The sequence below is a fragment of the Neomonachus schauinslandi genome, chromosome X, assembly GCF_002201575.2.
Source record: "Neomonachus schauinslandi chromosome X, ASM220157v2, whole genome shotgun sequence".
Taxonomy (NCBI): domain Eukaryota; kingdom Metazoa; phylum Chordata; class Mammalia; order Carnivora; family Phocidae; genus Neomonachus; species Neomonachus schauinslandi.
Window position 1 is genome coordinate 108,833,911 of NC_058419.1, and position 17,035 is coordinate 108,850,945.

The window sequence follows — 17,035 nt, forward strand, 5'->3', positions numbered from 1 at the left end:
TGAGGTCATAAAAGCCACATCCCTCCCTCACACACCTGGATGTCTTCTTGGAGAGGAGTAGAGGGAGGGTGGAAATCTGACTGGCTGAGTTCTTCACAGAGTCATCCAAGTAGAGACTGTTTACCTACAAAGACATTTTATAGGCTTGAATTCAGGTTAACAAATTAGACTTGATCTTGTCCCTCCTCCCAGCTTCCACCGAGAATATGGGAGCTTGTAAGGTAGATCAGGGCAGACTTAGAGAAATAAGAAAGCTACATTTTTAGCCCAGCTGAGTATATCATGAGTAAATTGGAAAGGTTGTGTCAGGGAGGAAAAATTTCTTCTGCTCTTCCAGGTCCTTCTAACTGGACCAAGAATCAAACTGACATGAGAAAGATTGACAGGAATAAATCAAATTTAATTTCATAAGTATGGAATCAACAGACATGCAAATCCCAAAGATAGTCAAACAACATGAGGTTTATATGAGCTCAGGAGCAGGATAGGAGTCTGAGGATACAAAGGGGAGAAAGATCATTAGCAGGAAGGTGAGAGGAGGTGTTTGAAAAACAAAGTTGCCCTATTACGTGGGTAAGTTTCTTGGGTAGAGAGGAATCTCTGTAAATAGCTCTCTTCCTGGAACCAACAAGCAGTTGAGGGGGAGGTAAAGAGCTTTTCTTGAATATGCTGGGTTTTGATTGCTTTTGACTCAAAATAATGTTCATGCCAAAGTGGCCCATCGTGGGGCATACTGCCCTTGGCCCCTACAGTTTCCTCCTCTGAAACTTCCCTTAAGTTTCACATATAAAAGTTAATCAGGTAGATCATTTTGTCTTGTTGAACCAGCCCCTGCAATAAGTTAGTTCAGTTAAATTTATTTCAGGAGGCAGTGATGCAATTGTGTTCTCAAAGTTAGGCCTATGGTTCAAGCAATCAGGTTTTAAATAAGAGACATTTCTATGGAAACAAAAGAAAAAGAATGGTTAATGATTGGATCACATTATAAACCACAAACATTTGAACCACAAGCCCAATGTGGGGCTTGAACTCATAACCCTGACATCAAGAGTCACATGCTCTACTGACAGCCAGCCAGATGCCCCGTGGTGATCTTTTTGAATGGCCCAAAGAGCAACAAACATATAGATTGCCAATATGTGAGCTACTGTGGCTCAGTCGGTTAAGTGTCTGCCTTCTAAGTCTCTAAGTCTGCCCTGATCCACCTTACAAGCCCCCCTGCTCAGGTCATGATCCCAGGGTCCTGGGATGGAGCCCGAAGTCGGGCTCTCTGCTCATCAGGGAGTCTGCTTCTCCCTCTCCCTCTGCTCTTCCCCACCCCCCACCCCCAGTTCATGTGCTCTCTCTCTCCCTTTCTCTCTCACTTTCAAATAAATAGATAAAATATCTTTAAAAAACGGGAAATATAGAGAAGAGATAGCTATTTAGAATGCTCATAGAACTTTGGTAACATCACAGGTTTTTAGATTGAGGAACATTCTCCCAAAATATGAATCAGCACACAGGTTTGGTTGCTTACCAAAAAGCTATTCCTCTCTCTCTTTTACCTTCTGGCAGGGTCTGCCTCTTATAATAGAGGCTAAAAATACCAGATACTCTCTCTCTCACCCTCCTTGCTGGTAGCACTGGCCATGTGGCCCAGGTTTGGTCAGCGAACCCTTCAGCAACACTCTTCTTTAGATGCGTCTAGAAAGATTTTCCATCCGGATGAAAGCAGGATATTCAAGGAGAGCTTTCTTTCCCACTTCTTCCTTCCTGTCATTTCATAGGCTATGGGAGCTGTGGAGACCATATTGCAGCCATTAAGCACTAGACAAAAGCGAACATGCTGAGAATGACAACATATAGGGATGGAAAGAGCCTGGGTCACTGACAACACTGTTTAGCTGGGATGACCATCTACCTCTAAACTTCTTGTTAGGTAAGACAATGAAACTTCCTGTTATATCTGCCACTTTTAGTTGGATATTCTTATTCACAGGTAAAAGCATCTTAACTGATTCAAGAAGATTTTAAATACAGGGGCGCCTGGGTGGCTCAGTCGTTAAGCCTTCGGCCCAGGTCATGATCCCAGGGTCCTGGGATCCAGCCCTGCATCGGGCTCCCTGCTCGGAGGGAAGCCTGCTTCTCCCTCCCCCACCCCCCCCGCTTGTGTTCCCTCTCTTGCTGTCTCTGTCAGGTAAATAATAAAATCTTAAAAAAAAAAAAAAAAGATTTTAAATACAGTCCAGAGGAAACTATTTTACACCAAATATTTACTAATTTTCCCTCAGATATTGGGAAGGCATATTACTGAATATAAGCATATGAGAAAGTCCTTATAACATTGGGATAAAGGGAGACTCCCAGCATACAGCCCTGATGGTTGACCTGGTGACATCTCAGGTTTTATGGTGTCAAAAAGGGTTGTTCATGATGTCTGAGAAAAGACATACTACAACAGTGAAAATATATGTTAGGAAAAATTTTTGGCCAAATTTATTGGCACAATTATTAGAATACAACTCAAAAAGTTTAAACTTTAAGAGCAAAGATATGACTGCCAATCTTAATTATTCGAGATTCTTCTTAAGGATTTAATTCAAATATGTCATTTATTCTGATTGTAACAGGAATTTTAAATTGTCCTGTTTGAAACGCCATATAAATTCTCAAGATTGAAAGTAGAATTCATAAACAAAGCAGCTTCAAAATTGTTTCTGTAATGTCTTAGAAAACTCAGATATCTGACCTTGCATTTTACCTAATAAAATAGAAAAGGCCATTTGCTAAAAAAATATTGTTATTCACAGATAATTACATTATGAATTACAGATAATTATATTATGAATTACATTGTTTTTACCTAGCGTTTTGCTAGAAAACTCTCTTCATAAAAATTTAGATTTAGCATCTGCCTTTGTCTCAGGTCATGATCCCGGGGTCCTGGGATCGAGCCCCATGTTGGGCTCCCTGCTCAGCCCTTCCCTCTGCCCCTTGCCCCTGCTGTGCTCACTCTCTCTCAAATAAATAAATAAAATCCTTAAAAAAACTCTAGATTTACTGTAATTTATATGGAACACACACATTCTATTTACAGATTTGGAACACTTAGCAATTGATTCCCATTTTCCTTTTCCATTTTTTTTTTTAACATTTTATTTATTTATTTGAGAGAGAGAATGAGAGAGAGAGAGCACATGAGAGGGGGGAGGGTCAGAGGGAGAAGCAGACTCCCTGCCGAGCAAGGAGCCCGATGCGGGACTCGATCCTGGGACTCCAGGATCATGACCTGAGCCGAAGGCAGTCGCTTAACCAACTGAGCCACCCAGGCGCCCTTTCCTTTTCTATTTATTTGCTGTGATAAGGCATACAATTTTCCCAAAATGTATTAGATCAAGTTGAAAAATGAAATTAATATGAAAATATCTATTAAAGGATGTTACTATCCAAGCTGTCCACCTTTTCCATCTGTCAGTCATGTAGACATAACCAGAGTTTATTAGATATACCATATGTACCACACCAGTGGTATATAAAATATACTATATGTACCACAACCAGGATGATTGTGTCCCCCAGGGAACATTTGGCAATGTCTGGAGACACTTTTTTTTTTAAGATTTTATTTATATATTTAGAGAGAGACAGAGAGAGCACAAGCAGGGGGAGGGGCAGAGGGAGAGGGAGAAGCAGGCTCCCCGTCGAGCAGGGAGCCCGATGCGGGACTGGATCCCAGGACCCTGGGATCATGACCCGAGCTGAAGGCAGACACTTACCCGACTGAGTCACCCAGCCGTCCTGGAGACACTTTTGATTGTCACTACTGGGAAGGGGGCACGGTGCTGCTGGCATCTGGGGGGTAGAGGCCAGGGATGCTGCTAAACATCCCACAATGTACAGGACAGCTCCCCAAAAGAAAGAATGATCCAGACCCCAAATGTCTGGTCTACACCAAGCACCTTGATATTTAAAATATAATACAGGGGTGTCTGGCTGGCTCAGTCAGTAGAGTGTGTGACTCTTGACCTTGGGGTCATGAGTTCAAGCCCCACGTTGGGGTTAGAGTTTACTTAAAAAAATAAATAAGGGGCACCTGGGTGGCTCAGTCAGTTAAGGGTCTGACTCTTGATTTCAGCTTAGGTCATGATCTCAGGGTTGGGGATCCAGCCCCGCGTTGGGCTCTGGGCTCAGGGGGGAGTCTGTTTAAGATGCTCTCTCTCCCTCTCCCTCTGCCCCTCCCCAGCTCTCTCTCTAAAATAAATAAAGATAAAAATTTTTAATAAATAAAATTAAAAATAAAAAATTAAATATAACACAAAATGGTTCTTGATAAGGAAATAATTATCATTTTAAAGTCATCTCAAGAGACTGTCAGGGGAAACCTTGATTCTTACAAACTGCAAAATATTAGGTTGAAGTCTAGCTAGTATGTATTATTTGTTTTTTGGGGGGGTTGTGTGGTTTTTTTTTTAAGTAATCTCTACACCCATTGTGGGGCTCAAACTCATGACCCCAAGATCAAGACTCAGATGCTCCACTGACTGAGCCAGCCAGGGCCCCTGTATTATTTGTTTTCTATGAGAAATTCCTTCTTTTGACGTTATAATATTTTCTTTCATGTAAAGATGGAACTTAGATGGAGCCTTCCTTCCAGGAATTCCATCTATGAAAAAAAATTGTTGTTTATCTAGTTTGTCTGGAGGTGAACCTGAATGTTACTAACATTGCAAAGAGTTCTTACTAAGGCATGAAACTATAGATTTGAATTTAGCATAAATTATATAGCTATAGGAAAGTCAATTTAAAAACTTTCTTTGTGCCTCAGTATTTCCTTGTCCATAGAATAGATACCTACCTTGCTTGTACAGATAATGTGATAACATTTTACTTGGAAAGAAAGTCACCATCCAAATCTAAGATTTTATATAAGAGAGAAGGTCAAGAATACCAAGTCCATGTTAACCCTCCCGGTATTTATAATTCAAATGTCTTTTTTTTTTTTTAAGATTTATATATTTATTTGAGAGAGAGAGAGAGAGAGTGCATGCACACACACAAGTTGAGGGGAGGAGCAGAGGGAAAGGGAGAGAAAGAAACCTCAAGCAGACTCTCCACTAAGCAGGGAGCCCGAGGCAGGGCTTGATCCCAGGACCCTGAGATCGTGACTTGAGCCAAAAACCAAGAGTCAGACATTTAACTGACTGAGCCACCCAGGGGCCCCTAAATGTCTTTTCTTTTTAATTGAGAGATGGCATACTTTCTTATGTCTTTGAAATTTTAAATTGGAACACAGAAAAGGAAATTTGTTTTCTTTTTTTTTTTAAGGTTTATTTATTGATTTCAGAGAGAGAGAGAGAGAGAGAGAGAGCAAGCAGGGGAAGGGGCAGAGGGAGAGGAAGAGGGAGAAGCAGACTCCTCACTGAGTGTGGAGCCTGATGTGGGGCTCCATCCCACGATCCCGAGATCATGATCTGAGCCAAAACAAATAGTCACATGCCCAACTGACTGAGCCACCCAGGCACCCCAAGAAATTTATTTCTTCTTTTTTTTAAAGATTTTATTTATTTATTTGAGAGAGAGTGAAAGGGAGAGAGATCACAGAGGGAGAGGGAGAAGCAGACTTGCCACTGAATGGAGAGCCCAATATGGGGCTCAATCCCAGGACCCTAGGATCATGACCTGAGCTGAAGGCAGCCACTTAACCAACTGAGCCACCCAGGTGCCCCAGATTTATTTTCTTTTTAAAGATCTCCAAGGAAAGTACCTAACTGTACCACAACCAAAACAGTAGATTAAATTGACTAACTTGACTCAGCTTTATGTCCACATAACAATATTAAAAATTGGGGGAACTGTCTGGCTCAGTTGGAAGAGCATGTGACTTAATCTCTGGGTTGTGGGTTTGGGCTCCACGTTAGGTGTTGAGATTACTAAAAAAAATAAATAAACTTAAAAATTGCTTTACAGAACACATGTGATAACACGGGGAAATATTTTCATTAAAAATAAAACAGGATATGAAACTTCGTTTGCTGCATGATTATAATAGCATAAGAAAAGAAATCATTTGGGCCCACCCACAGACTCCAAAAAAAGGAAAGAAAAGAAGAGAAAAGAAAAGAAAGGGAAAGAAAAGAATAGAAAAGCAAAGAAAAGAAAGAAATCAAGCAAAATTCTATAAACTCATATAATCAAAGCTGCTTACCCAGAAATTCTACTTCTAAGAGATGATCCTAGGGAAATGATTGGTATAAGGAAATTAATCACTAAGCAAATAAGTATAAACGACTTTAATGGTTTCTTAGTAAAAAAGTGGAAACAACTCAAATGTTAAGTCTATGTGGATTCCTTGTATGTTTGCTATTAAATTTGATTTTCTTTTTTTTTTTTTTAAAGATTTTATTTATTTATTTGACAGAGAGAGAGAGAGAGAGAGCACAAGTAGGCAGAGTGGAAGGCAGATGGAGAGGGAGAAACAGGCTCTCCGCTGAGCAGGGAGCCAGATGTGGGGCTCGATCCCAAGACCCCAGGATCATGACCTGAGCTGAAGGTAGCTGCTTAATGGACTGAGCCACCCAGGCACCCCAATTTGATTTTCTTCTATTAATCTGTCTCATGTCACTTTGACTCTTAGTCCAGCTAGAGGGTCTTTTTTTTTTTAAAGATTTATTTATTCATTTGAGAGAGAGACCATGAGCAGGAGGGTGGAGGAGAGGGGTAGAGGGAGAGAGAATCTCAAGTAGACTCCACGCTGAGTGTGGAGCCAGACGCCGGGCTTGATCTCACAACCATGAGATCACGACCTGAACCAAAACCAAGAGCAGGATGCTTAATCAACTGCACCACCCACGCACCTCCAAGCTAGAGGGTCTTAAAGGGCAAAGGAAATTCTTTCTCCCCAACACGATATAATCCACAGGATACTTGAATTCGCTGGACACCTCTTACCCTGACATTGCTGCAGCTGAGAGATCCTTGGGACTTCTGACATTCAGCCAGTAGCAGGTAAGATTTCTTACCATGTCAGCCTCCTGGAATCTCTATCTGTGGAGGCAAATGGAACCATAGTGGTGAGAGACCTTTTTCTCTCTTTCTGAATTTAGCAGGAGAAAATACTTGTGGAACTAGTTCCTTTGGCTAGGTTACACTTTGGCTACATTTGGTAGAGTGCTCTTTGGTTACTGATCCATTTCCTCCCAGAGATGGTCTCTGTTTTCCCTTGTCTGTCTTTGGTGTCCTTTAATCCCCACATGAGGTAAGGCTGTTGCTAAGGAACATGTTGGAAGCCAAAGCTGCAAAATTGGTGGGCACAGGTCGAACACTTAAAAGCTGTTAGAGTGCTCACCACCTCAAGAAGGCTCCCATGTTACGGTAAATTGGTCACAGAACAGGTTAGATTGACACTAGGTCACCCCTGAACCTCAAGAAAACTTCTGTGCAATGAGATACACTGTAAAACAACACACAATCCCTAACCCTGCTGCACTTCCCTCCTAAGTATTAGTGTGGCTGTGGCCCCAAGAGACCCAAGGCCTAGCCAAGGCTTGTAATGTGCATATAAAAGACGTGCCCTTTCCTCTTGTTCTGTGTGGGTTTTTTTTAAGATTTGAGAGAGAAAGCATGAGTGGGAGAGGGGGAGAGGGAGAGAATCCCAAGCAGACTCCCCGCTGAGTGTGGAGCCCAACTTGGGCCTTAACACGGGGCTTGATCCCATGACCCTGAGATCATGACCTGAGCTGAAATCAAGAGTCGGATGCTTAACCAACTGAGCCACCCAGGCACCCAGTCATGTTCTATGTCTTAAGAGTACAGCTGGGGCACAGGAGTGCAAGAGCACCTGGCTCCGGGGGTCCCAAACAGAACAGGTTTGGCCACTCACCGCTGACAAAATCCAAAGGCAGAGAAGGTAGTGGTGGTGAAACAAGAAAGGAATTTATTTCAGTGAGGCCAACACCCAGAAGACAGTGGACTAGCATCTCAGAGACTGTCTCCAAAGTGCTAAAAATACTTCCAGGTTTATATCAGGAAAATGTGGAGCAAAAGCGGGTGGGTACCTGCAGGTGGGCCGTGAAGGTCAAGTCGATCATTGTCCTGAAGTCAAGCACAGGCAGGGTCTTGCTGGCTAAGGGCAGTCCTTATTGCTTGAAGGGGTAGTTTTGGTTCCTATCCGGGGATGCTTTGCCCTCAGGGTCTTTTGCCTGAGTGAAGAGATAAGCCAGAAAGAAAAACTTAATCAATTAGAAAGTTTGAGGTCAAAATGGAGGTAGTTGAAGTCCTCTTTCAAGAGCTTGGCTTTGTGACCAGTGAGAATATTCTCTTTGGTCTCTACCATTCAGAGGGTGCACTTTCTCGAGTGCACTGGGTGACCAGTCAAATAGACTGAGATCCAAGGCTCGCTCTCTCTGTCTGGCTGTGGGAAGTTTGTCATGAGAGGTTCTGGCCCAGAGGAACTCTTGTCATCTCAACCTTCGTTGCTTGTGAGTGCTGGAAAGTCCTATTCCAGGAGCACCCGCCCAATGTCACAGATGAGCAGGTCTGTAATTGGAGGCATCTCACGATTTTGTAAGGACCAGAGACACAGTTTTCCCTACACCATCCTTACCTTATGTGCAAGGAAGGCCTTTGCTTTCTCAGATGAATTTTGGGAGTAAACTTTTGAATCATGGATGCTGTGTCATCTAACCCCTCTTTGGATGCCTTGCATCTCTGGTTAAACCATTAAGGCTTATTGGTTTATTAATACATCCTACTCAATGGCTGAAGGATGGAGACTTTAAATTGACTATATTAAAAACTTTTTTTTAAGAGACAGCTCTCAACTGTCTTATTAGTAGATTAGCTAGCCTTAGGGACCACCTTGACAAGATGAAATAATGGAAATTAGACTTACGACTTAAAAATAAATGTCCACATCCAACGTAAATTTCCCTTCTTAAAACCCAGCTTCATCTGCCTGTTGTAACTTCCCTTTCCCTACAAGATTTACAGGAAGCACTGCAGCCTAATCTCTAGGTTCAAAGTATACAGGTTGCTCATGTAAATGTTACAGGATTTTTGTCCCCTTAGTGCCTGAGGTTCTTGGTTACGCTGCTTCGAAGAATGAAGAGGTAGACCAGAAGAAGAGTGGTGGGCAGCAAAGCAAAGTTGTTGAGCAAGAGTATAAAGCTCCTGGAGAGGGAGGAGGGCCCGAGAGGGTTGCCCTTGGAGTTTCTAAGTTTAGGGGTTTTTATGAGCTCTTTTGCAGAACTTTCTTAAGCAATCAGGGCTTTGGTCACATATCTGTCTATCTATTAGGTTAATGTCTCTGTGCTGATGGTCTTTTTTTGCTCACATCTGGAGGCTTATGTCTTAATTGCCCCTTGCCCGTGATAGTGACAAATGCTTTGTGGTTAATTGCCTTATTTTAGGACGTTTTGCAGAAGTCATTTCTGCAAAGGCTGCAAAGCAAAATACTAATGTGGTCCTGTGTAAGCTGTAAAACAGGATGTTAGTGTTTTATTTTAGCTGTCCTGACTCCATATTTTCTTGTTGGGGACCCTGGCCCTGACTACCTAACTGTTCAACTAACTCCCAACAGTATTGCTAAAATTAACTTGTAAAAGAGATCTATGTAGTCAGTTTGAAGGCAAGTGCTTGTAAGATTGGGCATATAAAATTCAGAAAGACAAAAACTAACCCAAATGTTTTTCAAGTTCACATGATCTGGGAAAGTATTCAATATGAAAGCTAATTTAAGGTTGTCGGTTAAATTAAAATACACATTTTTAGAGTTAACTTGTAGTCTGCCTGTGTTCACTGCAAGTCAAATAAGTCCATTATCTCTGTTGCAAAATTTGTCTAGAAAACCCAGAGTAATGGTTGACTTTGTCTGATGCCTCATAAAGTTTTGTGGGTAATCTAAATGTAATTGTTAAGAACAAGTAGTTTAAATAGATGTAAATAAGGTAAAAGGTTTATAAGTAAACTTCTAAGTAGTTTCAAAATCTTTGGTAACCTGAAACTTTAAAAGTTTTGCTAAGTTAAATAATGAGTTAAGTTAAATTTATTGAATACCTAAATCATCTCCAAATAAGACAAAATAATAAACCATCAAGTACTAAACATAAGTTTATCTGTTTTTATCTTATCACAGAGAAACTAAAGATAAATATGGGTCTATTAGTAAACCTGGTTTATGTTTTATTGAAAAATTATACTATGAAAAAGCACGTTTCTAGAAATTATGAAATGTATTCCATAAATTTGCTAATGTAAAGAATAATGGTATAACAGATGGCTCACAACTGCTTACTAGTTTTCACTAGAAATTAAGTTTTTAAAAAGTTATGAATTCTAATAAATGTAAATGAGAATACTGGAAATAAGGGGAACAACTCTGTATGCAAGGAAAATAAGACGTGTTTTTGGTAAGAAGTAGTATAAGGAATAGAAATACATTTTTATTGAGTTGAGGAAAATAAAATGATTTTGTCCTAAAATGACGCTGGTTATTTAAAGAGGGAAAACTGAGGGCAAAATGTGAATGTAAAAAAAGTTGTAGAGGGTTTATACAAAAGGAACCTTTTGGGGCGCCTGGGTGGCTCAGTTGGTTAAGCGACTGCCTTCAGCTCAGGTCATGATCCCAGGGTCCTGGGATCGAGTCCCGCATGGGGCTCCCTGCTCTGCAGGGAGCCTGCTTCTCCCTCTCCCACTCCCCTTGCTTGTGTTCCCTCTCTCACTGTGTCTCTCTCTGTCAAATAAATAAATAAAAAATCTTTAAAAAGAAAAAAAAAAAAGGAACCTTTTGAAAGGAATTTATGTGTGGTCAATACTGGCTAAGATTAAGATAAATTTCAGTAAGTAAATGAATTTTAATGCCAAAAATGAAAATAGTGTTTTCTCTTTATTAAAAGGACAAAGTTTTCTTGAACTATTGGTCTGCTCTTAATAAGAAATTGTAAACAGAAGTTTTTCTTTACCTTTAAAGTTATCTGCCTAGGGGCACCTGGGTGACTCAGTCGGTTAAGCATCTGCCTTCGCTGCTCAGTGGTGCTCCCTCTTCCTCTGCTGCTCCCCCTGCTTGTGCACTCGCTCTCTCTTTCTGTCAAATACATACATACATACATAAAATAAATTTATCTGCCTAAAAAACAAGGATTCTATGTTTTGCCAAAATAATTTCCTGTTTGTCAGGTCTTTGATTACTTAGAAAAAAAAAAAAACGGAGTCAAAACAAAAATAAAAACAAAAACTGAGTCTTAATATTAAAAAAGCTAAATTTTGCTCACTAATATGTAACCTTTTATATTTGCCTTTAATATCTTTTATTGTCACTTTGGTTAAATGGATATTGTTTCATAATAATTTATGATTCTATTTAATCACATGTTCAAACCTTTTAATATTTTTTAAACATACTTCCCAAAATAAAATTTTTTTAAAGATTTTATTTATTTATTAGAGAGAGAGAGAGAGAACACACAAGAGGCAGGGAGTGGCAGAGGGAGAGGGAGAAGCAGACTCCCCGCTGGGCAAGGAACTCAACACAGGACCCGGGGATCACAACCTGGGCCGAAGGCAGGTACCTAACCGACTGAGCCACCTAGACGCCCCACAAAATCAAATTCTAAAATAGTCTTTTGGCCACAATCTGAGGTGTTACAAAGGGCTCATGGAACATTTCAAAGATTTTGTGAGACATTAAACTAATTAGGCTTATTTGGTATGTTAAATTACATGAGAAGCATTGTCAAATAAGTGGTACTAAACCCTCTTAGATTATATTTGTATAGATATCTTAAGATAAGTGTTCTAAAAATGGTATAAAACTCCTAGAAATCCAATGTCCGGTATGTTATTAACTTGAAATGTTCATTTACAGTTACTGTTTTACTCTGATGCTGTTGCAAATGTGTTTCATATTAAAAGATACTCATAGAAAACCTCTGAGTAGAGGTTCCTGATAACCTTAAGATCCTAAAAGTGAGGGGCACCTGGGTGGCTCAGTTGTTAGGCGTCTGCCTTCAGCTCAGGTCATGATCTCAGGGTCCTGGGATAGAGCCCCGCATCGGTCTCCCTGCTCCGCAGGAGGCCTGCTTCTCCCTCTCCCACTCCCCCTGCTTGTGTTCCCTCTCTTGCTGTGTCTCTCTCTGTCAAATAAAGAAATAAAAAAATCTTAAAAAAAAAAAGATCCTAAAAGTGAACTAAGAATTTCTAAAACTAGGGGGAAAACTGGATTTAAGCAGAACAAAAAGTAATAACATGGAACTGCATGAACTGAAGAGGGTAAATGTAATTTTTATGACTTTCTGTTTAAAACATTGCTGACTTTTAAAAAAGTGCTTTGTTTTTCCAAATTAAAAAAAATACTCTTAAGCTTACTGATTTACAGCAATTTGATAAAATATACCTTTGTGAACAAATTGAAACATCTTTTGTCCCTACCTGATCCCTCCAGAATTCAGAAACTGTCAGTGAGTTTCTTTTTTTTAAGATTTTTAACTTTTTTTAAAAGATCTTAGTTTTAAGTAATCTCTGCACCCAACGTGAGGCTTGAACTCACAACCCTGAGATCAAGGGTCACATGCTCCACCGACTGAGCCAGCCAGGCATCCCGAGTATTCTTATATTTTTATGGCAATATATATTTGCATAAATTCAATAAGAATCCGTATTCCTTATAGCAGGACACAATTGGAAACATGGATTATATGACATAATTGAAAACGAAAGACTGGTTGCCTCCATTTTGACCTCAAACTTTCTAGTTGGGTTCGTTTTCCGGCTTATCTCTTGGCTCAGGCAGATTTTTTTTTTTAAGATTATTTATTTATTTGAGAGAGAGAGTGTGCGAGAACATGAGTGGGGGGGTAAGGGCAGAGGGAGAGGGAGAACAGAGCCCGATGTGGGGCTCGATCTTAGGACCCTGGGATCATGACCTGAGCCAAAGGCAGATGCTTAACCGACTGAGCCACCTATGCACCCCTATATTTCCCGTTTTGATTTGAAAATAAAAAATGAGATTTAAGAAATCCAATCCAGTATGAGAAATATTTAATACTACATAAAACAACCACAAGTAGATTAAGGTTATAAGTAGGTTGCTAAAATAAAAGCCTGATTGATTTCCCTTTAGTAAGGAAGATCCTTTGAGATCCTGTGTGTTGCTTGATCTCCACAGAGCTTGCATGTTCGAAAAATGTGCTACTGGTGTTTTTGTAGACATGCAGAGGGAAGTCATTTAGTATATTCAACAACTTTACTTTTCAGGTTGCGTCCAATCACTTTATGCCTCCAGTGTCCAAAGTGTGCTAGAGGTCCTGGCAGAAACATTTGGATGAATCCCTCAGGTTGTGTCTCTTCTGGGTGCCTTTTCTTGAAGTAGAGTTAGGCTGGTTGAAGCATAGCCTTTCTTCCTGGGGAGTAGGTGGCCTCTGCTTTTTGGACATCCTCCTTGAATGTTCTGCTTCAGGAGTGGGACTGGTGGCATGTGGTCCAGCAATCTGCTGTTAGACAAGGGGATGAAGACCTTCGAGTTTCTTGGGGCGGCTGCTGCTGACCAGGCTACACTGTCTCTTGGCTCTGAAGCCAGGTTGGCCCTTGAAGTTCTGCTGCTCCACAGAGGCGGAGGCATGGGCCTGCTAGTGAGAAGGGACTTCCCCTTCTGGAAATCACGAGTAGGTGGCAGAGCTAAATATCAAAATATTTCTTATTCCATTTCTCCTCTTTTTATCCTTTAATGTGTGTAGGAACTATGTAATAATCAAATAGCATGACAAGGCAAATGCATCTTCAGCACACTCAGATGACATCAAAGATTGATGACCAATCATCCAAAGAGTTCATTCTTACCATAATGTGGTGAGTCACTTTTATTTTTCTCAGGGGAGGAAAAAAACATTACCAAACTCTCACTCAACTCATATTACTAAAAGATTTTTTTTCCTCTTTTTAAAGACTACCGCATATATGATTTTTACAGTGAGCAGGGAGCTAACTGTACATGACTAAAATTTATGTGCCTGCCATCCTTCCAACCACGGGGAAACTTCTTATGTTAAATGTCTGGCCTTCCACTGCAATAGTAGAGAGAACAATTATGCTCATCCATCTCCTTGTCTCCAGTAGCTGAGGGTAGGTATGAAATTGGAATATACCGTATAAGAGGAGGATCATTTTCTCCTTTAGAGTGGCCTTAGCCATCCACTCAAGAGAGCTCATTGACTACTGTTATGAACTAGGCACTGTGGGTGGCCATACCAAGGGTAAGCAAAGAGTCACAGCCCTCAAGGACACATGGGGTCACAGGTGAATGCCATGAGCACAAATATTTATAAAACTTGGGAAGAACACATGCTATAAAATGGATAAACCTTGAGGACATTAGGCTAAGTTAAATAAGACAGTAACAAAAGGCCATATACTCTATGATTCCACTCATATGAGGTACCCAGAATAGTCAAACTCATAGAGACACAAAGTAAAATGGTGGTTTTCAGGGGCTGTTGGAAGGGGGGAGTTATTGCTTAATGGGTATGGAGTTTCAGTTTTTCAAGATGAAGAGTTGTGGAGATGGACAGTAGTGATGGTTGCACAACAATGTGAATGTACTTACTACTGTACAATTAAAATGGCTAAAATGGCAAATTTTATGTTATGTATATTTTACCACAATTAAAAAAAAACACTTGAGGAGAAATATCAAATTATGGTGTAACAAAGAACACAAGACTTGGAACTAAAAGAACCTGAGTTCTCATCCTTGCATGTCTACTGACTGTGTGATCCTAGCCAAGTCATTTAACTTCATTAAATGTCCTAATCTATAAGGCAAAGCAAATGACTGGAAGGTTATTGGGAGAATTCAAAGATGTAATGTATGAAAAAGCCACTTAGTTAAATGTATGGGGCAATACAAAATAAGTTTTATCATGGAGGTGATGAGGGAAGGTTTCATAAGGGCACCGTGATTTGAACAGGTCCTGGAAAGGTAGGGAAAAACATTTATGAGTGCCGATTGTGTGACTATTTCAGTTAATATAGGAAAGTTTTGTAGGTATTATTCTCAAAAAGAAGAAATTAAAACACAGAGACATAATTTGCCCAAATCCAAAAAGCAGCTCTGTCTTTAAAATTCCTCATGCTTGCCATTCACAGGAAACTGGAAATAAAAAGTGTTGAAATTGGAAATAAAGTAAAATAGAAAGTTAAAAAGTGGAGATTCAATAAATGCAGAAGCTGGTTCTTCTTTAAAAAAATCATTTTATTTTGAAGCAATTTCAAACAAAAATTTCAAGAAGAATACAAAGGAGAAAAAAAGAATACAAATGACTCCCTCATGCCCTTCATCGAGATTCAACAATTGTTAACATTTTGCCATTTTTTTAAAAAGATTTATTTATTTATTTGACAGAGAGAGCGAGAACACAAGTAAGGGGAGTGGCAGGCAGAGGGAGAGGGGAAAAGCAGGCTCCCTGTGGAGCAGGGAGCCCCATGCCGATGTGCCGATCCCAAGACCCAGGGATCATGACCGAAGCCAAAGGCAGACGCTTAACCGACTGAGCCACCCAGGCGCCCCCATATTTTGCCATTTTGGCTTTATTATCTCTCTCTCTGAACCATGTGAGTATAAGTTTCACACATCATGCCCCTTTAGTCTATCAGAGAGAAAAAACTTCCTCTACTCTCTTAGGTTAATGACTTGATGTCTGCAAATTAAAGTGACAAAAGACAGATGAACAAGAGGAAAAACAGATTTATTTACACACACAGCACAGGAGTTCACAAAGAAATGTGACTCAAGGCAGTCAGAATTTGGGGCTTATCTGGCATCTAACAGGGGATGGGTAGGGGCAGAAGGTCACTTCTGGGAGAATAAATGACTTCTTAGAAGGAGGAAAGAAAGGGCACTTACGAAAAAACAAGTAACTTTCTGGAAAGATGAATGGGCCCCTAGAAGAACTGGTGGGAGATATGATAGTTTTGTATCAATGCCTGTTTGAGAAGATAGAGGTGCTCCTGGGTAGGAGATTTATGACAATTGAGTTCCTTTGGGAAGCTCTGCTTTTAGGCAGATAAGGCATTTTAGGAACTCAAACATTTTCAGCTCAAAATAATTTTTATGCCACAGAGTCTTATTCTGGACCCTTTCAACTTCTATACTTCAGCCCTGTGTTTCCCGAGAACTTAGGTAAACAGAGAACATTTTCAAAATCAGGAAATTCAATGCTATTATCCCAGAGCTGAGCACTCTGTACCTGTTCTTCAATTGCCTCTGACAGTATGCCTTATCTAGAAGGGGGTTGGCTAAACTGCTCCTTGCAGCTATATGAGAACTCCATCTTACTCAACAAGGATTTCTAGAGTGCCTATTCTGTGCCAAGCACTGTTCTAGACACTTAGGATTCAGGATAACTGTATCCATGTTTTCTCTTTCCCTCTCTTAGACAGGGCATCTCTCTTGCTGAAGGCTCTTGCTCTACTTGTCCTCTAGAGCCCAATCTCCTCCCTTGATGATCTACTTTCTTTTTCTTAGGTTCTTCCCATCAGCACCAAAAACATGCCCACGATTTCCCTAGTGCTAAAACAATGACAACAATACTGACACTTTCCTCTACATCCTTCACCAAGTCCCAGTTCTCCCCACCCCTTCCAAATAGAACTTTGTTTTTCAAGATTTTATTTATTTACCTATTTGAGAGAGAGAGAGAGAGAGAGCAAGAGCCAAGTACGAGTGGGGAGAGGGGCAAAGGGAGAGGGAGAGAGAATCTCAAGCAGACTCCACACCGTGCCCACAGTTCCATCCCATGACACCAAGCTCATGACCTGAGCCAAAATCAAGTCGGACGCCCAACAGACTGAACCAGCCAGGCACCCCCCAAATGGAACTTCTTGGGTGCGTTTTCTGCATTTGCAGTCTCTCCCTGCACCCCCACTCCACTCCATCCACTACAACCTGGCTCAGCTTTCTGTGCTGTACTGGGGCTGCTCTCTCAAGATCACCTATGAACTGCTAAAGCCCATGGACATTTGGCAGCTTCTCTCAGTACCATCTCACATTATTGACATCTTGACA